Source organism: Leptosomus discolor, chromosome 5 (assembly GCF_034619465.1).
Source record: "Leptosomus discolor isolate bLepDis1 chromosome 5, bLepDis1.hap2, whole genome shotgun sequence".
Taxonomy (NCBI): domain Eukaryota; kingdom Metazoa; phylum Chordata; class Aves; order Leptosomiformes; family Leptosomidae; genus Leptosomus; species Leptosomus discolor.
This window is the reverse complement of record NC_141395.1, coordinates 43,991,028-44,015,354: the sequence shown is the minus strand read 5'-3', so window position 1 is coordinate 44,015,354 and position 24,327 is coordinate 43,991,028.

The window sequence follows — 24,327 nt, the reverse complement described above, 5'->3', positions numbered from 1 at the left end:
ACATCTTAGGGTCACCAGGGGCTTGAGGAGACACAGGCCAAATGCTCTGGGCTCTGGGTGAAGCCAGTCTGCTGAAGAGGGGTCTGGCCCTAGCGATGTGGGTATCCATCAGTTTGTGCCACTTTGTCTTGGGGACTAGGGACTAGGTGTCCCCACCTGCTTTACTTAGGACTGCAGATATAGCTTAAAAGCTGGAACCTTCATTACTGGGAGCATTTAAGCTGACAACTGAAGATTGCACAATTTCCCTGGGATGTCAAATGATAAAGTTTGTTTTACTGAACTGGTTGAACCAGGCAGTACAGAGGGTCAGCAAATTTTAGGGACAAACAGAGACTCAATGTCATTGGTTTCGCTCCTTGGATTTTTTTTTTTTTTTACCTTACCAATCAATGGTAAAAACGTTTATAGTTGGAGACTGACCATACACCACTTAACTGCCACCACTAAGGAGGGCCTGGCAGCTTCCACCATGGGATTATAGAATTTTTTCTTTCAGCTCCAAATCAGTGATTCTGCAGATTGAATACAAACTTTGGTATTTCAGGTAATTTTTGCTGGTTTGTCTGAAACAGCAGGCACAGTTTAGAGTCACACAGTCTCAGCTTTGTGGTTGGACAGTTTGCAGTAAATTGCAGGCTTAGGTGAGCACTCTTTAGTTCCCATTTTCTTCAGTCCATTTGTTGGAAACTGTCAGTGAAATAATAACATACCTATTGAAAAAAAAGGCTACAGAGTCAACTTCTGATTATGTTTAGTACTTCTACTATAGAATGGTGCCAATGAAACAGGATTGTGCTTGTGAGAACAACACAAAAAGATCTGTTAGAAACCCTGGAGATTGATATTTGCCAAAATAAAGAAGGGAGACAAGGCAAAATCAGAACACCCTAGAAGCCACCACCACTTGATAGAAACAGTCTGCATATCTGTGAGGATACCAGTTGTGTCATGAGAGGTAGCCTTTTGGTCATAGGAGGTTGTAGCTCCAGATGGACACATGCTCTACCAAGAGGAGAGCAGACAAGAGGCATTAAGTCAATTGTTTTGCACAAGATATTGTCAGGCAACAACTAGTAGGTAGAGTTGACTGAGTCCCAAAATATGGCACTGTCAGGAAAAGGCTCTGTCAGGGTAGACCCAGAGGTCTAAATGACAACTGTGCGACTCTAATTCTGTATCAATTCTGTTAATTAAGCTAATCGTTCATTTATAAGTATTTGAAGGTCTTTACTGTGCTAACCATAGGAAAGTGATGAAGATGGTGATAGTGTGTAGCTGCTAAGGGAAGGTGTGGGGAAGCATGTTGTGAGATGGTGCTGGCACATGTCTTTTTGAAACAACTGTTGGGTTGTTCTTCTGTAACACCGTACTGATCCGCTCGCACCCAGACAATGCACGGAACAGACCTCTGTCGGGCTCCTTGGCTCTTACTGAGTCTAAAGAACAGCTGTTCTCTCTTTCTTTGGGCCAAAGTCAAATGCTGAAGCATAAAACATGTGGATTACAGCGCCATGGAGGGAGCGTGCAATTCATCTTCCTGTAACTGTGCAGGTATGCTTTTGTGTGAGCAGTGTTTACATGCACACAACAGTCTAGAGGAGGGCGGGAGAGTCATAAAGTACAGATTACAGTTAAAAGATGCAAAATAACCACTGTGAGCATCTGATTGGACCTCCTATGCAATGCAGAAGACTGCATTATATTAATTTGTTTAAACTAGATCATGTCTGTAGAAAATAATATTTTAATGTTTCAGTTTCCTATGTTAATGCACCATAACCTTAGAGAAATTGTTCCAATATTAGCTGTTCTCACAGTTTAAAACATGCAACTTTCTTCTGGTTTGAATGTGGCTAGATTCAGCTCCTTGGCATTGCATTGTTATATCTTCCTCAGAAGATCACCTTTACTAACATATCTAAGCTGTCTGTCCCATCTCACTCATTGGGCTAGGGGAAGGTGGTCTTTCAAAATACTCTGTGTGGGAATCTGGAATAATGACAATTATTCCGGAGGCTCGTTTAAATCACAAATTTACTTGCAATGCAAAAGGATTCTCCCAAACCAAAACCAACAACATTGTCAAGAGATCTTTCCCAAGCAAAAACAGCTTTGGCAAAAGGGCTTTCCCACAAAAACCAACATCAACTTCAGCAAAATGAGTTTGATAGTATCCAAAAGTAAGAGGAGAGAGAGAGAGATGTGGGGGTTCTCAGCTAGGCTGAGGCCCCTGAACAGGACGACTTCAACCTTGGGAGGATTCTGGTCTACCCATGAGAGAACAGATAGGAATAAGAAGAGCTGCAGCTGCAAGATAAGCAAGCCCTGAGAAAGTGTCGACTACAAGACAAAGCATGCATGTCTTCTTGGCAGAAGGGATGAGTTACAAGAAACTGTACAAATAATAAACGATGAGATTGTATAACACTTCTGAACCAATTAGAAAGAGGCACCTTTGAAAAAGCTAAGGCAAAAGATAAATGCACAGGCAATAAAGACTTTGGTACTACCAGGCTTTCAAAAAGATTTGTTGTCTTGTCGCTTTGTCCGTCTCAACCGTGACAGTTGGTAACCCCAACGATTGATTAATGAAACACAAAGAAACTTTGACTGCGGGAGCTGCAGTGGAGACGGAGGCCAGTAAAGCTGAGAGCGGCGGTGGAGCTCCTAAGTCTGCAGACAGATAAGACACCTAACGTACCAGGTGAGCCACCGGGAGCATTGGCGCTACCCTCACGAACGGGAAGCAAGTGTGCTGAGCGTATGGAAAACGATATTGAAAAAGTATGGACAGAAAATGGACGAGTTACAGAGGATGCTGGTATGGGGAAAAAATAATGGAGTGCCAGCATCCACTGAAACTGCGTTCAGCGTAAAAATACAGGGAAAAAACCAGGAGAAATATTGATTATGCAACACAGTTTGGTGTGGGGAATTCTTTTTGTTGATGTTGAGTGAAGTTTGTGAAGACTGTGACACGAATGTGGATTTTAATGATAATTCCTAAATACGTGATTCACAGAGGTGAGGGGTGGAATGTAACAGGTTTGTGTGTGTGTGGCAAGGTTTTGGTAGGGAGGGGACAGGGGACCCCCGGTGTCACCCCTGGGGTCACCCCAATCCTTCCCCCCCCCCCAAAAGAAAAAACAAAATGCACCTTACGTAGGAAAAAAAAATTCTTGAAGTGCAATAAAGAACACCTGCTTAATAACACTGAGTTGTTATTGAGTTTTCTCAGATTCAGTTGGCAACCCAAATGCAACAATCTCTGTCCAGCTGCAGGAGCTGATAAGGACAGGGACTCCCTAGGCGTGCCCCAGGACCTTTTCTCAGAGGGACTCCCTGACTCATCTGGCTCACTGCAGGGGCAGACAAGGACCATCTACGGAAAAAGGTATTCTTTCTGGTCTGGTTCTGCAATTTGCTCAGTGCTCACACTGTGCACTGGTCGGCATTGATGTTAATGTGTATTCTGACCACCGGCACTGATATTTGACTACGTGAATTGGAACTTGTCTGACATATGTATGATATTGGATCTTAGTCTGCTTAATGCTATAGTTGCTATTGTAGTAATCATAGTTGCAAGTGTCCTCGTATGTCTTTTGTGTGAGTGGTGTAAAGGAGCTCCTTGTGTGGTAGTGTAAAAACTGGTTATCTGTATTTGAATGCGTGAGTGAGTGAGGCATAGTGTTAGTGTTATCATTATATGGATGATATTTTGTTAGCCGCACCTTGTTTGCCACTTTTAGATGAAATAGAAAAGGACATGTGCAAATCACTAGAAAATTATGGATTGATCGTGGTGCCTGAAAAGATGCAGCGACAGCAGCCATGGTTGTATTTGGGAATGAAAGTGTTGGATCAAGTGGTGAGACCGCAACCTATTCGGTTAGAAGTGAATATAAAAACGCTGAATGAGGTACAAGAGGTGGCAGGAATGATTAGTTTGATTCAACAATATTTAGGGTTGATATCATATAAATTACAGCCACTTTTGGACCTTCTGAAGGGGGACACCGATATAGCTGCTCCTCAAAAATTAACGCCTGAAGCGAAACAAGTGATTGAAAATGTAGAACAAGCAATTAGCAGAAGTCAAGTATGGAGGATTGATTTGACTGTGGCTGTGCATGTTTTTGTGATGATAGATGGAGTAACACCCTTTGCCATGATAGCACAATGGAATTCTGATTGGTCTGACCCATTACATGTGTTAGAATGGGCGTTTTTGCCTTTTAGACCAAGTAAGACAGCTCCTGGCATTTTTTAACTTTTGGAACAAATTATTATAAAAATGCAAGTTTGATGTTGAGAATTGACAGGCAATGATCCTGAGAGAATAGTTATTCCTGTTCAAATGGAATTTTTGAAGGTTGTTTTGCCAACAATTCAGCCTTACAAGCAGCATTGGCAGGATTTGAGGGGCAAGTATCCTATCATCTCCCCTCTCACCCTCTTATAAAATTAGGCAGTCAAGTGCGATTTGCACAAAAACTGTTGAGCCAATCAGAACCAGTGGCTGGGCTGACCGTGTTCATAGATGGATCAGGAAAAAATGGAAAAGTGACTGTTGTATGGTATGATGGCCAGCAGCGGCAGCAGCTGATCAAATGCCAAGATGGGTCTCCACAAATTGTGGAATCTAACAAGGTGAAATTGTTTTTGTCATTTTGGGGAATTCAACATGTGACTGGTATCCCTCATTCTCCCACAGGACAAGCTATCGTGGAGTGTGCCCATGGCACCTTGAAGCGTATGCTCCAAAAACAAAAAGGGGGAATGGGGAGGGCAAGTCTGGAAGCACGCCTTAATAAAGCCATATATGTCTTAAATCTTCTACAGGTAACAGATGATTCACCGCAGCCGCCAATGTTGCGGCATTCTGGATCCCTGGCACCTACCTCTGGGGTAACACCAGGGATCAAGGTGCAAGTCAAGGATATGGTTACGGGTCAATTGTCCCCTTCATGTGAACTGTTGACATGGGGAAGAGGGTATGCTTGTGTCTCCACAGATCACGGTCCTTGGTGGGTTCCAGCTCGTTGTGTTTGGCGTGTAGTGGATGGTGTGCACCAGTGATGAATGGATAGTTTTGTGGCCAGGGTAGAGTGTGTGGATTGTCCCAGCCAACAGGGCAGGACAGAAACTTGATGGCTGGGATGAATGGGTTTTATGTTAGGCCGGGGTGGCCTTGAACAACAAGAGATGGAACTGTTGCAATCTATAAAAATGGTTTATTGCATATATTTTGATTGCTTAGGGGGAAGTCATATAATAGGCTAATGTGTGAATTCTAGCTTGATTGTGTCTTGAAATGATAATTTTTGGTGTGATTGTACAGCAGGGAATGCTTCACAATCTAGTAACCATCCATTTAGCCTACCCCCCCAGAGTGTTTTTATTTGTGGAGATAGAGCATGGCTTGGTATTCCCCTTACATCTCAAAGGAGGGCTTTGTAGCTTGGGCCACTTAACAGTATTGACACCTAATGATACCATGATCCGCAGTGCTTCTTGCAGATGACTGTGCAGCGGGCAGGCCATTCACACCTATATAAATATGTGTAAGGATAGCTTGAATTTCTAGGACCCTGACAAAACTATGCCCGCATCTATTTTTGCTCCCGGGGTGTCAACCACTCAGGTTCTAACTGTTCTTAGCCAGCTGGGGTGTTGGTTGGCAGGGCAGAGTAATGTGACCTCAATGGCTGGAAATGGACTGTTATTAGATGTGAAAGTGGACTGTTATGAATTGTAGATTTGGTTGGACATGCTACATTGTAAAATGGAGCCCTCATAGACCTTTTTAACTGTTAGAACAAGGGCATAGGCGTGAAGATTTTGGAAGAACGTGTGTTGTACGAACTTGTTAGAGCACTTAGAGTCAACTCCTAAGAGTATTCAGCTGCTGAAGAAAGGAGTGAAGAAACCTCAGGCAGACGACGGGTGGAGTTGGTTAAATAACGTTTCTGATGACTGGGGGTTATCTGGTTGGGTTTAATCACTGGTTAAGACTGGAATTTTGATATTGATTGTTGTTGTAGTTGTGTTATCAATATTGCCATGTTATGTCCCTGATGCAAGTGGCCCTGCAGAAGGTGACATAGGTAATTTTTGTAACATAAATACAAAAAGGTGGAATTGTGGGGGTTCTCAGCTGGACTGAGGCCCCTGAACAGGACGACTTCAACCTTGGGAGGATTCTGGTCTACCCATGAGAGAACAGATAGGAGTTAGAAGAGTTGCAGCTGCAAGATAAGCAAGCCCCGAGAAAGTGTCAACTACAAGACAAAGCATGCATGTCTTCTTGGCAGAAGGGATGAGTTATAAGGAACTGTACAAATAACAAATGATGAGATTGTATAACACTTCTGAACCAATTAGAAAGAGGCACCTTTGAAAAAGCTAAGGCAAAAGAGAGTATAAATGCACAGGCAATAAAGACTTTGGTATTACGAGGCTTTCAAAAAGATTTGTTGTCTTGTCGCTTTGTCCGTCTCAACCGTGACAGAGAGAGAGGAAAAAAAAAAAAAGAGAGATATCACCACTCCAGATTCCACCGTTGGTACAGCCAACGGGGGCTGACTCTGGTTCCTAGGAGTGCTCTTCTGTATGGTGTTCTTCTTCTTCTTTCCTCTTGATATTTCTTCCCTCCCGACTCCATCTCCCTCCACTTCTCTCCCCTTTTTGTATTCACTGTATCAGTGCGACCCCCCCCTGCTACTTAGTCTCAGGTTTCCCCCTTCCCCAGGTAATGTGTAGCACTATTTGTGTAGGTGGACGAGTGCTAATCTTCATTAACATATACGAAGGGCCATTCATCAGGTACAATGGTCCTGAGAACAGAACAAGTTGGGCCAGAGAAGAACTGTCCCATCTTCACAGGGCTCCCTCCTCCATCCATATACTTTGCACATGAGATAAGAAAATGTTGCCCATATCAGTTATTGAGTACAAGGCCTACATTATCCATATTCCACATCATCTACCCTGTGACTAGAGGTTTTGTTTTCTGGGTATTTTGGAAATGTTTGAGATATCCTAAGGGGAAGGCCTTTGCCCCTCCCTCGTCTTCTTCCATCGGGCCTTCTTTGTTTCAGGCAGGTAGGAGTCAGGTCATACACCATCAACTTCACACTTGTTAAAGATGATTCCTTAAGTTTATCATGATAAAACATCCCTCAGTGACTCTTTCTGGTTCATGTTTGAACCCTTTCAGCACTGTTAGCAGCCTTCCTGCGGGATGGGCAGCAGAACTGGACACCATGCTCTAACTTCACTTATTCAGGGGGTCAGTGCGTGACTGGCCACCGAGTACCAGGCTCTTTTCCTCTACTTGATATTCCCTGTTTATGTATCCCAAGATTTTAGTAGCCCCGGAATTGCATTTGGAAAAGTATTCAGCTCATGGGCCATTTTTTCCTTTAATAAAACCAGCTTTCCTTCTGACAGATTTACAGTCAACTCAGTAATTTTAAGATGTGAGCATGATATTGCCTTACTATTAGCTGTCTTGAACTTTTCCAGTATCTCAGATTGTAGAAAATAGTGAGTTTCTTTGTCAATGCTTCTGAAATCCTTGTATACAAAATTTCTTACAATGTAACTGTCATCTACATTTTGACAGAGAATTCACATTCATTTAAATACACCTGCTATATCTACAAGAATTTGAGTGTGTATTTGTATCAAACATGCTAAAACTTATATTGAAATACACATTGCAGACTAGAGAACTGGTGTTCAGCTACTCACAGATTTTTAAAATCAGGAAACACCATTATAATAATTCAATCTAGGTCTGTCTATGAGAGTGCTGGAGCAGGTTCAGTGCAAGAAGCAAAGAGAAGCAGCCTGACATTGATTACCAAAGTTGTACATTTTGATCTAAATTTTGCCTGACTTAGACTGCAGATTATTTTTTTCTGTGCTTGTTAGAAATAATGAGTAACTCCTGTGTGAGCTGGAGCAGCTTTTTCAAGTAGACATTATCTCTTGATTCAGGGGCTTCAGATGATAAGAAGCTACCAGAGTGACTGAAAAATGTCATCAAAGTCTGATTACCCTCACCATTAACATTTTACACAAGTTCTAAAAGCAATGTATTCAGTGCCAGTTACCAGAATGACTGAGTGTGGAAGGGACCTATAGAGGTTGTCGGGTCCAAATCCCCTGCTCAAGCAGGGTCTGTTATAGCAGGTTGCCCAAGACCATTTCCAGTTGCCTTTTCAACAGCTCCACAGATGGAGACTCCATAACCTCTCTGGGCAAGCTATTCCAATGTTTGACCAGCCTTACAATAAAAAAAGGTTTTTCTGTGTTCAGATGGCATTTCCTGTTTTTAGTTTATGCTCATTGCCTCTTGTCCCCTCTGTGGGCACTACTGAGAAGAGTCTGGCTCCCTCTTCTTTATTTCTTTCCATGAAATATTTATACATGTTGATAAGATCCCCCCTGAGCCTTCTCTTCTCAGGCTGACCAGTCCTAGCTCTTTTAGCCTCTCCTCACACAAGAGATGCTCTAGTCCCTTAATCATCTTTGTGGCCTTACACTGGACTCACTCCAGTAAGTCCATATCTCTCTCATATTAGGGAATGCAGAACTGGACCACACATGTGCCTCACCAGTGCTGAGCAGAGTAAAAGGTCATCTCCCTCAACACACTGGCAACATTCTGTCTAATGCAGCCCAGGATACTGCCATTTTTTTTTGCTGCGTGGTGTCTCATAGTTAGCCTGTTGTCTACCAAGACTCCAAGGTCCTTCTCTGCAGAGCTGCTTTCCTGTCAGTTGCCACCCAGCACGTACTGGTGCCTGGGGTTATTCCTCCCTAGGCACAAGATTTGTCATTTCCTCTTGTCAAACTTCACGAGGTTCCTCTTTGCCTGGTTCTGCAGTCTGTCCAGGTCCCTCTGAATGATAGCACTCTGAGGTATCAGACAGCCCTCTAGTTTTGCATCATCTGTGAACTTGCTGAGGTGCACTCTGTCCCAGTGTCCACGTCATTAATGAAGAGGCTAAACAATATTTGCACCAGTTTTGAATTCTGTGGTATACCACTAATTATTTGACTCCAAACTTTGTGCTGCTGATCACAAGCCTCTGGGCCCAGTTGTTCACTAAGTTTTCAATCCATCTGTCTGCTTATCTAACTTGTACTTTGTCAGCTTGTCTATGATGATGTTATGGGAGACAGTGTCAAAAGCCTTACTAAAGTCATGGTAAATGTCATCAACAGCTCTCCCCTCATCCACCAAGCCAGTCATCTCATTGTAGAAGGCCATCAGGCTGGTTAAATGTGATTTCTCCTTCATAAATCTATGACCACTACTACCAGTTACTTTCTTTTTTTGGAAATGGTTTCCAGGTGGATTTTCATCATCATCTTCCTAGTGACTGAGGTGAGGTTGACCAGCTGTAGTTCCCCAGCTCTTCCTTCTTGCCCTTCTTGAAGATAGGAGTGACAATTTCTTGCTTTGATTCTTCAGGAACTTTCCCCAGTCACCAAGACCTTGCAAAGATAATCAAGGGTGACCTCATGATGAAATCAGCCAGTTCTCCCGGGACTCATTGTGTATGTTCAATTTGTTTTAGTGCTCCCTATCCTGGTCCTCCTCCACCAAGATTAAGTCTTCCTTGCTCCAAATTTTCACTCTTGTAGAAGGGGCCTGGGATTCCTGAAGACTCATCTTACTGATAAAGACTGAGCCAAAGACAACATTGAGTACCTTGGCCTTTTTCATGTCCTCTTGTCACCAGGTGCCCTGCAGCAGATACCAATGACACTTCTGCTGGTCTGCCTGCTAATCTTGACCCATAAGCTTACAACTGGCACTGGCTTTGACCTGTCCCAAGGCTGAGCTTCATGCACTCCAGCTTCAGGCACTCTAGCTGTTCTTTCACGTAAAGGACAACTCCCCCTCCCTGTCTTTCTGGCCTATTCCATCTGAAGAGCCTGTATGACTCCTTTGCAGCACTCTGTCCATGCAAGCCACCCCACCATGTCTTTGTGATCCCAGAGGTCATAGCCCTGTAACTGCACACAGACTTCTAACTCCTGTTTGTTATGCCTCTCAAACTCGACAGAACAGATTTCTTACTAATAGAAATTTCTCACTGGCTCTTAGAGTTGTTAGAGCTCTAGTATCTTCTTCTTAGATATTGACCATATTGACCTGTGTTATTCTCTCATTATAAGGCAGGTTTTCCAGACCATGAATAGTAACTATTTTCTGAACATTTTTCAATCTGTTTCCTAATCAATATCCTTTTCTAAGTATAGATCTCAGTGTTGGGTGCAGCCTTCCAGATGTGGTCTCCCTAATGCTGTGTACATTAAAATTAAATAATAATGCCTAGATCTTAAATCAATATTTATGGCAAAATAGAATCACAGAATAATTCAGATTTGCAGACCAAACTCTTGCTCAAGCTCTGAAGTCACATAAAAATGTAAAGGCCTGGATCTCTCCTCTTGAGAACCTCCTTGTAGGTACTGGAAGGCTGCTATGAAGTGCCCTCTTCTCCAGGCTGAACAAGCACAGGTCCTTTGGCTTCTCTTTGTAGGACAATTGCTTCAGCTGCTGATTACATTTCTGGCCTTCTGCTGAACTCAGCCCATTTGATCAATGTCTTCCTTAACCAGGAGGGGCAAAACTGGAGACAGTATTCTACATGGCATCTGAGGAGCACTGAGCAAAGGGGGATAATCACTCCCCTTGATGTATTAGCCTTGCCACTGTTGATACAGTCCTGGATGCTGTGGCCTTTTTGTCTGTCAAGGCACACTGCGGGTTCATGTTCAGCTTGCTATCTACTAAAACCCCAGTGTCCTTTCCAGTAAAGCTGCTCCACAGCCACTGCATCTTCAGCCTGTATCACTGCAATAGGTACTTCCTCCCCAGGTGCAGGACTTGGCATTTGTCCTTCTTAAATCTCATTAAGTTCTTTTTGGCCTATTCCTCCTGCATGTCTAGGTCCCTTTGGATTCTGGCCTTGCTGTCGGCATATGGACAGGCACCAGTTTAGTATCTTCTGCAAACATGATGAGAGTGCATTACGTTGCCTCCTCCAGGCCATAGATAAAGTTGTCAAAGAAGACAGGTCTTGGTACTGGTCCTCTAGTATCCAACTTGTAACCGGCCTCCAGGAGGAGTGCAACCCATTAACCAGCCCAACCATTCACCAGCTTTTCATGCATCTACTTGTCCACTGTCCAGACCAGAACATCCTAACTCTTGGATATAAGAATATTGCAGAAGGCAGTGTCAAAAGCCTTGCTAAAATACAGGTAACACCCACCGCTGTCACATCGATCACCACACCAGCAATTTCATCATAAAAGATGATCAGGTCTTTTGGACATAAGGACTTTAGTAAATCTATGCTGATTGTTATCAATCATCATCTTCTTCTTCATGTGCCCAGAAATGTTTTCCAAGATGACTTGCTTCACAGTCTTCCAAGGCACCAAAGTGCAGCTGACTGGCCTGTAGTTTCCCAGGCGGTCATCTCGGCCTTTTCTGAAGGTAGGTGTAATGCTTGCCTTTCTCCAGAAGTCACGGATCTCTTCCACTCTCCACAACTTTAGAAAAAATTAGAGAGTCACATTGCAAGGACGTTGACCATGTCTCTCAACACCCTTAGATTCAGCTTGATCAGTCCCATGGGCTTGTATGGATCAAGTAGTTTTAAATAATCCCTGACTGGATCCTCAACCACTGATGGTAGTTCTCCTAAACTTTCTAAGGCTCAGAAGACTTTGTTGGGGAAGGCTGAAACAGAAAAGACATTAAGTACCTCAGTTCTCTGTGTGTCCACTGTCACATTAGATCACCTGCTCCATTCAGAAACTGATTCACATTTTCCTTTTTCAGCGTTTTACTACTACTAACATAGTGGGTAGGACCCCTTCTTGTTGCCCTTGATATCCCTTGTGAAGGTCAACTTTAGGAGAGCTTCAGCTTTCCCAACATCATCCCTACATGCCCAAGCAACATTTGTACATTTCTGCTTTGAAGCCTGTGCCTGATTCCACCTCTCATACTGCCTTTTTGCACTGAAGCTCTGTCATATGTTCCCTGTTTGGTCAAGCCTGTATCCTAATATGTCCACTTTTTCTTTTTTCCTGAATATTGGCATGAACTATTCTTCTTCTTGGAGTATGCTGTCCTTAAAGACCTGCCTGCTTTCATGAGCCCCTTTACCGTTCAGAGCTGCCTCCCATAGGATCCTACCTGTAAGATGCCTGAGGAAGCTGAAGTCTGCTCTCCTGAAGAACGGTCTTTACTCTGCTACGCATCTTCCCCCATGAGTGTGAATTCCTATGGAGATTTACCAAATAATGTACACTTTTTAGAATACTTGAGGGAAAAAAAGGCCAAGATTCAATAATTGTTTAAGGAAGTAATTTCAGTTTCAGAGCTACAAATGCACATTTTATTTATGTTTATGTCAAAGTAGAATTTCCTTAAAATCAACTGAAAACATTTTCACTTTCCAGATCACAAAATGCATTTTGCAAATCAGAGACAAAAAAAGACCCATTTTACCATCTAGGATGTTTTAGACATAAAAAGAATAATTTTAGAATTATCTTCAAAGCAGGACAGAAGTGTTTAACAGCTGAAGTGTAGATGAGCACCTTGTTATTCCAGCTTAAATTAGTCCCATACCTTTGTTACTTTATTAGATATCCACTGTCAGTGGTGGTGGAAAGGATGTTCCCTTCCTTGAATATCATCGAATCATTTAGACTGGAAAAGACCTTTAAGATCATCAAGTCCAACCACCTACCTAACACTGCCAAGTCCATCACTAAACCATGTCACTAACTGCCACATGTACGTGTCTTTTAAATACCTCCAGGGATGATGACCACTTCCCTGGTCAGCCCATTCCAATGCTTAATAACACTTTCAGTGAAGAAATTTTTCCTAATGTCCAATCTAAACCTCCCCTGGTGCAACTTGGGACTGTTTCCTCTCATACTGTCACTTGATACTTGGGAGAAGAGTCCAACACCCACTTCACTATAACCTCCTTTCAGGTAGTTATGGAAGGTGATGAGGTCTCCCCTCTACCTTCTTTTCTCCAAGCTAAACAATCCCAGGTCCCTCAGGCACTCCTCATAAAACCTGTGCTCTAGACGCCTCACCAGTTTCATTGCCTTTCTCTGGATGCGCTCCAGCACCTTGATATCTTTCTTGTGGTGAGGGGCCCAAAACCAAATGCAGGATTCAAGGTGTGGTCTTACCAGTGCTGAATACAGGGGGATGATTACTTCCCTAGTCCTGCTGGTCACACTGTTTCTAATACAAGCCAGGATGCTATTAGCCTTCTTGGTCACCTGGGCACACTGCCGGTGCATATTTGGCTGGCTGTCAACCAACACACCCAGGTTCTTTTCTGCCAGGAAGCTTTCCAGCCACTATTTCCCAACACTGTAGCACTGGTTGTTGTGGCCCCAGTGCAGGACCCGGTATTTGGTCTTGTTGAACCTCATACAGTTGGCCTCGACCCAACAATCCAGCCTATCCAGATCCCACTGAGCAGATCAACAGTTCCACCCAACTTGGTGTCACTGCAAACTTACTGAGGGTGCACTCGATCTCCTCATCAAGATCGTTGATAAAAATATTAAACAGGACTGGCCTCCATACTGAGCCCTGGGGAACTCCACTTGTGACCAGCTGCCAGCTGGGTTTAACTCCATTCACCACCACTCTTTGGGCCTGGCCATCCAGTCAGATTTTACCCAGTGAAAAGTATGCCCATCCAAGCCATGAGTAGCCAGTTTCTCCGGGACAAAACTACGGGAAACAGTGTAAAACACTTTACTAAAGTCTACGTAGACAACAACCACAACCTTTCCCTTGTCCACCAAGTGGCTCACCTTGTCATAGAAGGAGATCAGGTTTAAGCAGGACCTGCCTTTCATAAACTCATGCTGACTGGGCCTGATCACCTCGTTGTCCTGCATGTCCCATGTGATGGCATTCAAGATAATCTGCTCCATAACCTTGCCTGGTACCGAGGTTAGACTGACAGACCTGTAGTTCCCTGGATCCTCGTTCCAGCCCTTCTTGTAGGTGGGCGTCCCATTTGCTAATCTCCAGTCAGCCTGGACCTCTCTGGTTAGCCAGCACTGATGGTAAATGATGGAAAGCAGCTTGGTGGGCATTTGTGCCAGCTCCCTCAGTACCCTTGGGTGGATCCCATCTAGGTCCATAGACCTGTGTGCGTGTAAGTGATGCAGTAGGTCACTAACCATTTCCCCTTGGATTATGGGGGGTTTCATTCTGCTCCCCTTTCCTGTCTTCCAGCTCAGGGGGCTGGGTACTCAGAGAACAATGGGTCATACTGTTAAATCCTGAGGTAAAGAAGGCATTAAGTACCTCAGCCTCTTCCTCATCCTCGGTCACTATGTTTCCCCCTGCATCCAATAAAGGATGGAGATTCTCCTTAGCCCGCCTTTTGTTGCTAATGTTTTTATAGAAACATTTTTTATTGTCTTTTATGGCAGTAGCCAAATTCAGTTCTAGTTGGGCTTTGGCAATTCTGATTTTATCCCTGAATAACCTCATGACATCCCTGTAGTCCTGAATGGCCTGCCCTTTCCTCCAAAGGCCATAAATGTTTTTTTTTTCCTGAGTTCCTGACAAAGCTCTCTGTTCAACCAGGCCGGTCTTCTTCCTCATCGGTTTGTGTTTTGGCGCGTTGGGACAGTCTGCTCCTGCACCTTCAAGATTTCCTTCTTGAAGAATGTCCAGCCTTCCTCGACTCCTCTGCTTTTCAGGAGCTCCTCCCAAGGGACTCCTCTTATGGGACAATAGAGGGATCATATCACTACATGGCACACATGATTTCTTGCAGAGAATGTCTAGCATCACTTGGCAGATGGCAAGGACTGTCAATAGGTAGTGTGGATGGATGACCTCATTTTGGATGGAGGAGTCTGGGCACATAGATGCAAACTATGCTATTCCTTTTGCTTTCAGGGTCATCAAATGGCCATGATTTATTTTATTTACTGGCACAGATGTAGCACATCTGACACTAGTAAAATATATTATTGTGTAGCTCTGTATTATTATTATAAGGTTTAATATTATTATTAGGTCTCAAAAGGAGGTCATCGAACATCTTTTAGATTAAACAGAGGCCTTTCCACGTATTTTTGTTACTATCCATATCATTACTTTAGTTTCATTCCTACAAGTAGGGACAGTAAAAGGGAAAGAGACTGTAGAAAGAAAAGGTTCGGGATTTGTTTTTATCTTTTTTTTGAAAGTCAAAGCGAATTACTTGAGTTCTTCCTAGATCATTCTGAGCTAGCTTGTAAAATAGTGAGGTGCAGTTTTCTGTGGTGTTAATTCAGATCACATGAACATGAAGTAAAGTTTGCAAGCCTCCAATTGGAGGTCCTGTGTTTTGCTCATTTATTAAGGCAGTGACAGGATACTTGCACTGCATAGGCTTGTACTATGTATGTTGTATGAATACACATTTCTTTCTTAAAAATCTGGCAATCTCACACTTTTAAAAAGCACTAAAATTATTTCAGATATAAATTATTTGTATTAAAATATTAGAAGCTGAAAAAAGCCAAGGAATATATATATATATATTCACTAAGCAGGGGTCATTTCTGTGCCTCAGAGGTGAATTTTATAACCACACATAAATAATTAAATACTGCACTATGTTTTAGAGAAATACACCAAATGAGGTTCTGTTAAAATGGCAAAAGCCTGTGAAATTAAAAACAGATATAAACCTTATTCTGACCATTGTTCTGGTTTTGAAAACTTGAGGTTCCTAGGGTTTGTAGGTTTAATTTTTGCATCTTTCGTTTTTTGGAAGCAAACAGTTGACAGTCTGCTTTATATGCAGCATGCATAGCACATAAATAGAATTCAAATTAAATTCTGCACCAGCTGTACGTATCCCATACATGCGGTTTGCAAATGTTGCTGACTGCAAATGGTGCATATTTTGATTTTCAGTTGATATCTAAAACTGTGAATTATCTTCTGAATATGTAGTGTTTTGCTTTCAATCCCTAGATTACATTTATACCAAAGCAAAATAAATACAACTGTCTGATAATCACAACCTGGTTTTCTTCAACTTAGGTAAAGATTAGTTTCTGGCAAAGTGACCCCAAATCTTGTCTTCTTCAAGGCAACAATCCCATTTTATATCTGAAAGGGAAGTTTGAAATGAAAAGTATCCACAGAGTAGAAAACCCAGTGTGTTTCTACATGCTGCACCCTGTCAACCTGAAACGTCTTGAATGTGGGGCTGCTTTTGTTTCTGTAAAGTCCCAGTGTGCCTTTAATATAGTAAGATTTGGTTCTCAGTTATTAGCTGTTTCAGGCATGTTCACGCTGCATGATGTTTGTACAATATTGACTCCCAGGAACCTGTTCCAGCATCCACTGGGCCTGGTATAAAACCTGTGAGGGTTTTTTTTGGATGTGGCCTGTATTTGGTTCTTCCAATATCCCGGTCAGGAACATGGCAGGGAGCCATTGGAAGGAGAAGTAGCCAGATGGCACCAGTACCCTGTTGCTTTGGCATTTTTTTCTGTCCAGCTGACTGGCACCATCTCTGTGGAGGATTTTTGTTTGTTTGTTCATCTGCTTTGTATCTTTTCTTTGAGGTAACCTGTGGACCTGAGTTAAGCTCACTGATAGCTTGATCACCTTACAGATTTTCCACCTTTTCTTTCATCTTTTTTTTTTTTTGTTGTACATAGTGTCGCAGGAAATTTTCTCTGGTATACAAAAATCTTGCCCTGATTTCATATTCATTTTTCATACAAAAGCCTTGTTGGCTCTAAGGCTCATATGTTTGAAAGACATGAAACACTGTTGGTTTTTTTTTTCTATCAGCATATCTATGAACATTTTAAAAATTCAAGAAAAACCTCAAAGGGAGATAAGACCTGTATAGATATTTATGCCCACAAACCTCAGAGGGAGGTAAGACTTATATAGGTATTTATTCCCACAGCAACGACTTTATTTTAAATTCTGTCTGAGTTTGAAAATGCCCCCTCTCACTGTCTATATCTCAGATGTTGGCATCTTCCTTAAAAAGTTAGGGGAGTTCAGGGGAATCCATGGGTGCACCCTCCTAAGCATGGATGTAGCTGTGAGATTTGTCTCCCCATCCTATGAGCTAGCCAGACGTGAGCCATTTCTGGTCTATATAACTGTGTTAACATTGAACTGTGCTCAAGTCAATAAGGCCTGGTGACAGGCTGTGTATATTGCTGGTTTGTGTCTAAACAGCTTTGAGATGAGAGTTGGCTTGTATCCAGCCATCTGAGAGCACCAACCAAGCAGCCTGCATGTATCTGCACCCATCCATGTGGATGCATTATAAATGGGTATGATGCAATACAATTCACTGTTTGTAAATGACATATTGTGACACCTCCTTCTTGAAACACATTTTTTCCCATCAAAGCCTTTCAGCAATAATCCAACACAGAAACAACACAGTTAAGAGAATAAGTGCATCACTAAAAGTTACCACTTCTCCTTTATGTTTGAACCCTATGATCTGCCTAACTGAGAGATTGATCTTGATCGGTTGTGAGCACCCATGGTTCCTTTTGATGTGAGCATATGGTATTGCACTGCATGCACTTTGAGCTGGGGAACAGATCTCTCACTAGCTCCTTTACATATAGGGCTGACATTACCACAAAGACTGGGAGCAGTAATATAATGCCTTCCAGAAACTGTGAAAACTGTCTGCATGATTCAGATGCTTTTCTGCTTACTGATAATTTAGTTCCAATAGTGCCTTAAAAAGTGGTTTTTTGGCCTCCCGAAAGCACAACACTCTCGGGTCATCAGTCTGCTGGCACCTTTACAGGTGATGATATTCCTTCTGGTTTAATATATATATAAGTTCCTTCAATATAAAATGTAAATGTCAAAACATTCAATTTAAAAGCTGCTTTTGGCAAATATCTTTTCAACACACAGGTTATTGATTCTTAAAAACTCTGTTCAGACTAATGTGTTCTATGTTACACCCATTTTGATGACTGATTTTTGTATGAGACAGCAAAAGCAGCAGCTCAGTGGTTCTAAGGGAGGGAGAAGATGAGAAACAGCTGCATTTGTGGTCTGCAGATGTTCAAGACAACACCAGTCAGGAAACTGCTAACTACCTTTAATTGATAAGCATACCAAAGTGGGGGAGTGAACATTCACAACTGTGGCCCATTCTTATAACGTGTTTCCCCCTCACTAATTCTTGTTACTGTCTGGAAGATTTCCAGGCTGCTGCTAGTGATCAGAAGACAGTTCTTCCATAAAGGCAGCATTTCCAGCTCCCGAAGGGCTTCAAACAACTAAGCAGAAGTGTTTTCTGTTACAATAATTAGTTAAACTAAATAAATTGTACTTAGAGAGGATTTTAGCTTCATTTTAAGGTTTGCTACTCCTGTAGGATTGCTAGGCCTTGGTGCTTTACTAGCTATGCTGAAAATCAAGTGGCCTTAAAAGGCTTGCAAAAACTGAAATAAAATTATATAACAGACAATTATAAAGTCATAGGCAACAAAAAGCAAAACAAGTCACATTTAGTTTGCAGGGTCAGGTACAAAAGATCTTTCTCCATTTCTTTATTCAACATTGAAACTGTAGAAGCTTTCCTAAAGCTGTGTGCTACTATGCGTACCTCTGCCTCCACGTAGCATAGAGAGAAGAGCCCTTGACTTGGGAAAGTAAGCCTGGTTTCAGATGCTGACCTTTCCTTGGGACTTCCATTAGGTCCCATTCAGATTCAAATCTTCTCTCTTGCTCTTTCCCTAGGGCTTCTTAATCCTTAGCTCTACCAGGGAGGAGTGCTGAGCTTCCTCCTGGGAGACCAGGGCTCCCTCTTCCTTGGTGTCACAGGTTAGGGCTGGCCACTAACAAATGACAGATGCTCTCTCTTGACCCCTCTCCCTCCCTAGAAGGGGAAGGGAGATAGCATAAGAGAGAAAGGCTTATGCATTGGAAAACTAAAAGACCTTTAATGAAACAATAACAATAATAAGAAAAGATAAATAATATTAAAAAGAAAATAATAAAATATGTACAAATACACAGAACCAATACTGAACGCAACCCCCACTGATGACAATATGTCACCACTAATACTGCAGGGCTGGCACTTGGGCAGTCCCAGGCTGGACTCAGCAGCAGAAAGAATGCAGGAGCTGGATTCAGGAATGCACAGATCAGGATTGAAGACAGAACAGATGCAGGCCTCCTTGGATATTGGCCATCAAAGAAGAAGAACTTAACCCTTGTGCTCTCTCAGGTTTATACTGGATATGATGTGTATGGGATGGAATACTCATTTGGTCACTTTTGGGTCACCTGTCCGTTTTGCTCCACCTTGCAGGTGCGACCTTTCACTTCATTCTGACTCTTTTTCACTTCCGGCATCTTAATAAAGGATACAGAATTTATGAGTGACGTTGGTTGCTTATAGAAGCATAGCATTACTTGATATTAACTATAAACATCGAGTGTTATCACTGCTAGAAGCAATCACTGTCTGGAAAAACACACTGCTGTTTTTCAGAAAGTGCAGTTACTTAGAAGAGACTTAACTGAAAAGTAAAATCGCTGAACAGAATTACTTCTGTTTTAGCTCAAACCAGGACAGTTGGAAATGCTAACGTCTCCTGGGCATGGCTGGTGGTGATTAGGGCTATCCCAGCCGCTAAACTGGAAATTGGCTAAACCCTAAAGAGATTGCTAGACCATGGCTCAGACTGAGCAATGTTCAAATCACAGACTTACACCATATTCTGCTTCTCTAAGCATTCTGTAAACCTTATAGGACCATGGAACAGTTTCAATTGGAAAAGACCTTCAAGATCATCGAGTCCAACCTTTGTCCTAGCTCTATCAACACCACTAAACCATGTCCATAATTACAACATCTACCTGTCACTTAAACACCTCCAGGGATGGTGATTCCCCCACCTACTTGGGCAGGCAGTTCTAAAGCCTGACAACCCTTTTAGTAAAGAAATTCTTCCTGATATCCAGCCTGAATCTCCCCTGGTGCAGCTTAAGGTCATTTCACCTTGTTCTATCGCTTGTTCCTAGGGAGAACAGATCGATTCCTGCCTCACTACAACTTCCTTCCAGGTAGTTGTAGAGAGCGACAAGGTCTCCCCTCTCAGCCTTCTCTTCTTCAGGCTAAAAAGCCCAGATCCCTCAGCTGTTCCTCATATGAGACATGCTCCAAATCCTTTCCTAGCTTGGTAGCCCACCTCTGTACCCTCTCGAGCACCTGAATGTCTTTCTTGTAGAGAGGGGCCCAAAACTCACCAAAGCCGAGTACAGGGGAATGATCACCTCCCACTCTGCTTCTCTGAGCATTCTTTAAATCTTCATACAGCTTGGGAGAGTGCACATAAACCACGACTGCCTTTGGGGTGATAATGTAACTGCTCACAACCTTGATATTGGCAGTTTCCATGACAAATGTGGTGGTAATCAATTTAGAAAGGTAAAGATGGATTTAGAAATCAGGGTCTGTTCTGTGGATTTGAAAGGTGAAATGTTCTATAGCAATAAAAGGTAACAGATGGTAGAATTCCTCATAATGGGATGTTATTGAGGCTAGGAACTTAACTAGGACTGGATGTTTATAGACATAACAGTACCCAGACCTATAAATACTTAAAAATACAAAGTTTTGAGGGAGATAATTCTTTTTGTTTAGACTTTTTGTCACTTGGTGAAGTTAAACTTAGTCTGTTTCTTTATATTACATACACGTTTGGGAACAAAATTTTATCCATATCTGAAATTTAGCAACCTTGTGTCGTGTAAAAAGGTAGTGAGTTTGATATGTGGCTGAGGGAGGCTGTCCCATTGAACCAGTCCACGGTTTATGTCTAGGAATACAGAGGATAAGGGAACCCTCCCATTGTGTCACGAGGTTCAGAGTGGACACCCTTGCTCTAAACTCCTCCTCAGAGGGGAGCCTAGGTGCCGCTAGATCCACCCCTAGTCCCAGACCTGATCGACGGTTTATGTCTAAAGGTGTATGTAATGTGGGTATAACTTCCAGACTCCTTTTTGTTCTTATTAATCTTTTCCCGGAACCCTCAAAGGATTTTCACTAGGACAGTTTTGCAAGCACTATATTAGAGTCAACATTTGCCTGTCAGAGACTTCTCATGACTTTCACTAAAAAAGTTTCACAAAGTTGCAAATATAGGTAATTTATTAAGGTGACAGTGGTAACAAGTTTGGAATTGCTGTTGATAAATGCATTGTCTCACACAAATATAAATGTCACCCTGAAATATTAATGTATATCTCTATTGACTACCATTAACCATATATATCACTACAATAAGCAAGCATAGATTAAGTAATCACTACAGTAAGCAAGCATAGATTAATACTTTAGCACTATAATTAATTATCGTAGTTCTCACCAAGAAGGTGAGAGGTCCAGGCCTGTCAACTGGTTGGATAGTTGGAGTTCTTGCCCTCAAAACAGAGGATTCTGAAAACTAATTTTATATCTATTGATGAGGTGGTACTGAGTCATATCTCATGTGCTGATTGGCTCCTAGCAGGCTAATAGTGCTATTAATTGAGGGTGAAGGGGGGGCAGGGCAGGCGGGGCAGGAAGGACAGCCAGCGCTCCGTACAGATGTGGACTCCTGTGGTACTGTTGGTACAACCTCTGCCAATTAGACCCTTTCTCCAGCCTTGTTGATAGAACCTATGGCTATAAGACCTTCACCTTATCCCAGCAGTCACAGTAATTGGGCCGGGTTGCAAAACTTCTAACATCTGTGCTGTATCTTGGTCAGATAAGCAAAATGCTTATCCTTCTTCCCCTGCTCAAACGATAAGTGCACTAATTAGCCTTCGCTCTGCCCCAGGCTGGTACAAGATAAGCACAGTAATTGGCCTGCATCTTTGTTACATGACAAGCTGGGCAGTTTTCGCACACCTTGCAAGATCTCTGACCAGTGTAACTGCATCAAAGACCATTGACTGGAATCAGTATGGAAAAAGTTTGTTGTGTTATTCCAATATGTTTCCTTGCTTTACCTGGATGTCAAGATAATGAAGTACACAACACAGAAAAATCTTACCTGAGTTGGATAAAGAAATAAAATCAGGTAATCTATGACGCAAAGTAAAAGTATTATTTATTTATATCAAATATGAATATTTTTTCAGTTTGGAGTACAAGGTTCTATATACTTTTGAATGACCAGAAAAAGAGTAAATACTGTATTCCTTGTTTTCTATCAGAAGTGTAGAAGGCATGAAACTAGCACTAGAAAAGGAAGAATTTCTTGCTTTAAAAATGTGACACTGGTAAACAAGAAATATTTATATACATAAACAGAAGCAGCCTTAGACCTTGAACTGCAAAATTGGAGGCTCCCAGGCAGGAAGCTCTATGAAGTCCTTGGAGACAGAACAAGGCACGGAGCACAGCACAAGCTGGGTTGGATATAGCCATCCCCTGTTTTCAAGGGGGAGATGAGTTTAGGCATGTGGAAATGAACAAATGCTTGGCTTCACTGCCAGAAGCCTGTCCAGGACTATTTTTCAGTAGTAGCAAAGGCATGGCTTAGTCAAACTGTTGCCAAAAGATGTGGGGTGTCTTTTTCACATCCTTCTGTTTGCCTTTGCATGTCAAATTGGCATGAACTCCCACACTCCACAGTGGCTGTATGTGCACTGACAAGTCAGCTGTACCTCTCAGAGACCTCTCCATACCTAATCTAGATCCCCATCAGAATATTCTCAGGTTGCAACAGATAGTTCTAGCAGTTTCTCATTAGCTCCTCTCAGGTGAAACTTTAGATGCGTAAGTTTTACATGTGATCAACTGGCTGGCTAGCTGTTTGGCTGATCAACTGTGTCTATTCACAGCAAGGGAAGATTTTGGTATCCAGGGTGCTGCTTGAGTCCCCTCTGTCACTTATGCCACTTCAACAAAAATATAGGGAAATTCTGTAGAATCTGCCCAGCTAACCAACTAACACTGTAACGTGCTGAGAAACACCTTAGAATTCTGATACTCTGAAGGTTCTGCATATTTATATATTCCAAGTGATTCTGCATTGAGGTAATTATTCATTCTTTTGTTAATGATGGGTGTGTACTGCCAATATTTCCCGTGCATGTGCTAAGTGATGTTCGTGAGAAAATGTCTTTTCCTTGAATGATGTGAACAACAGAGGTGCCTAAATGCACTGCTAGGGTAAATGGCACATAATGAGGAGTACATGAAAACTCAAAAAATTCCTTGCAGCACTTGACATCCATTGTGCTCTGGGGTTTTTTCTCCTCCTGAAAGCAGAGGATTTCACATGTGTGGTTCCTCTTCTGAACGGTCCTGCCTCATTATTTCTCGGTTTCACTCTGAACATATCCAGATTGACTGTCCACTGCCTGCAACTGCAGAAGATCCATGGGATCTTCTTGTTTTAGAGCTCTAAGTTAAAGGGTTGACCTATAAATCTGACCAAGAAGTATTCAGAAGTCCAGTGTGGAATAAATAGCAACAATTTCATGTTCTCCCTTTGTTTCATTAGCGGTAGATGGCCCGGTTCTGCACTTTCAGTGAGAATAATACAGCATCGATATAATTCAGAAGTAGTTAATTTTTAATAGACTGATGACAAAGATGGACTGATGCCAATGTCATACTGACATCACATGTTTTAAGGATGGACATAAAAGGCATAAACCAAGACTTATATACTTGTTTGTGATTTCCCCCACAAGGCCTATCTGTATGTGACCCCACTCTGCCCTTGCTCCAAGTAAACCATAATCCACCTGACTGAATTGGTTACAGCCTATACATTATCTCATGTCTTTGACCTGGTAGCTGCGGCTCCGTGTTGTGTCATCTACAGTTACAAGGTTTGGCATCACCTTGGAGAGCAGAGGGCAAAAGACATGCTGCTTTTTGTGTCTGCAAGGCACCACCCTGGTTGGCATTGGGTTACTTTGGGAGGAGTGGTTCTGTGTGCCTAGAAACTTCAGTCGCTAAAAATAGTCAGTAAGGTTAAAAAAAGCATTTAATGTGTGATAAAGTAAGTGATTTTATAACTGATTTTATTACTTAAAGTCCAAACATTATTTTCACTAGTCTTTGTCTTGTGTAAATGAAGATGAAAGAAGTCGGACAAGGAGAGATGTGAGTACTACAGGATGCTTCAGGGATCACATCTTCAAGGGTTATTAAACACAATTTGGTTTTGTCAGATTCCAATTTGTCTGTGTTTTAGCAAATCCTAGAA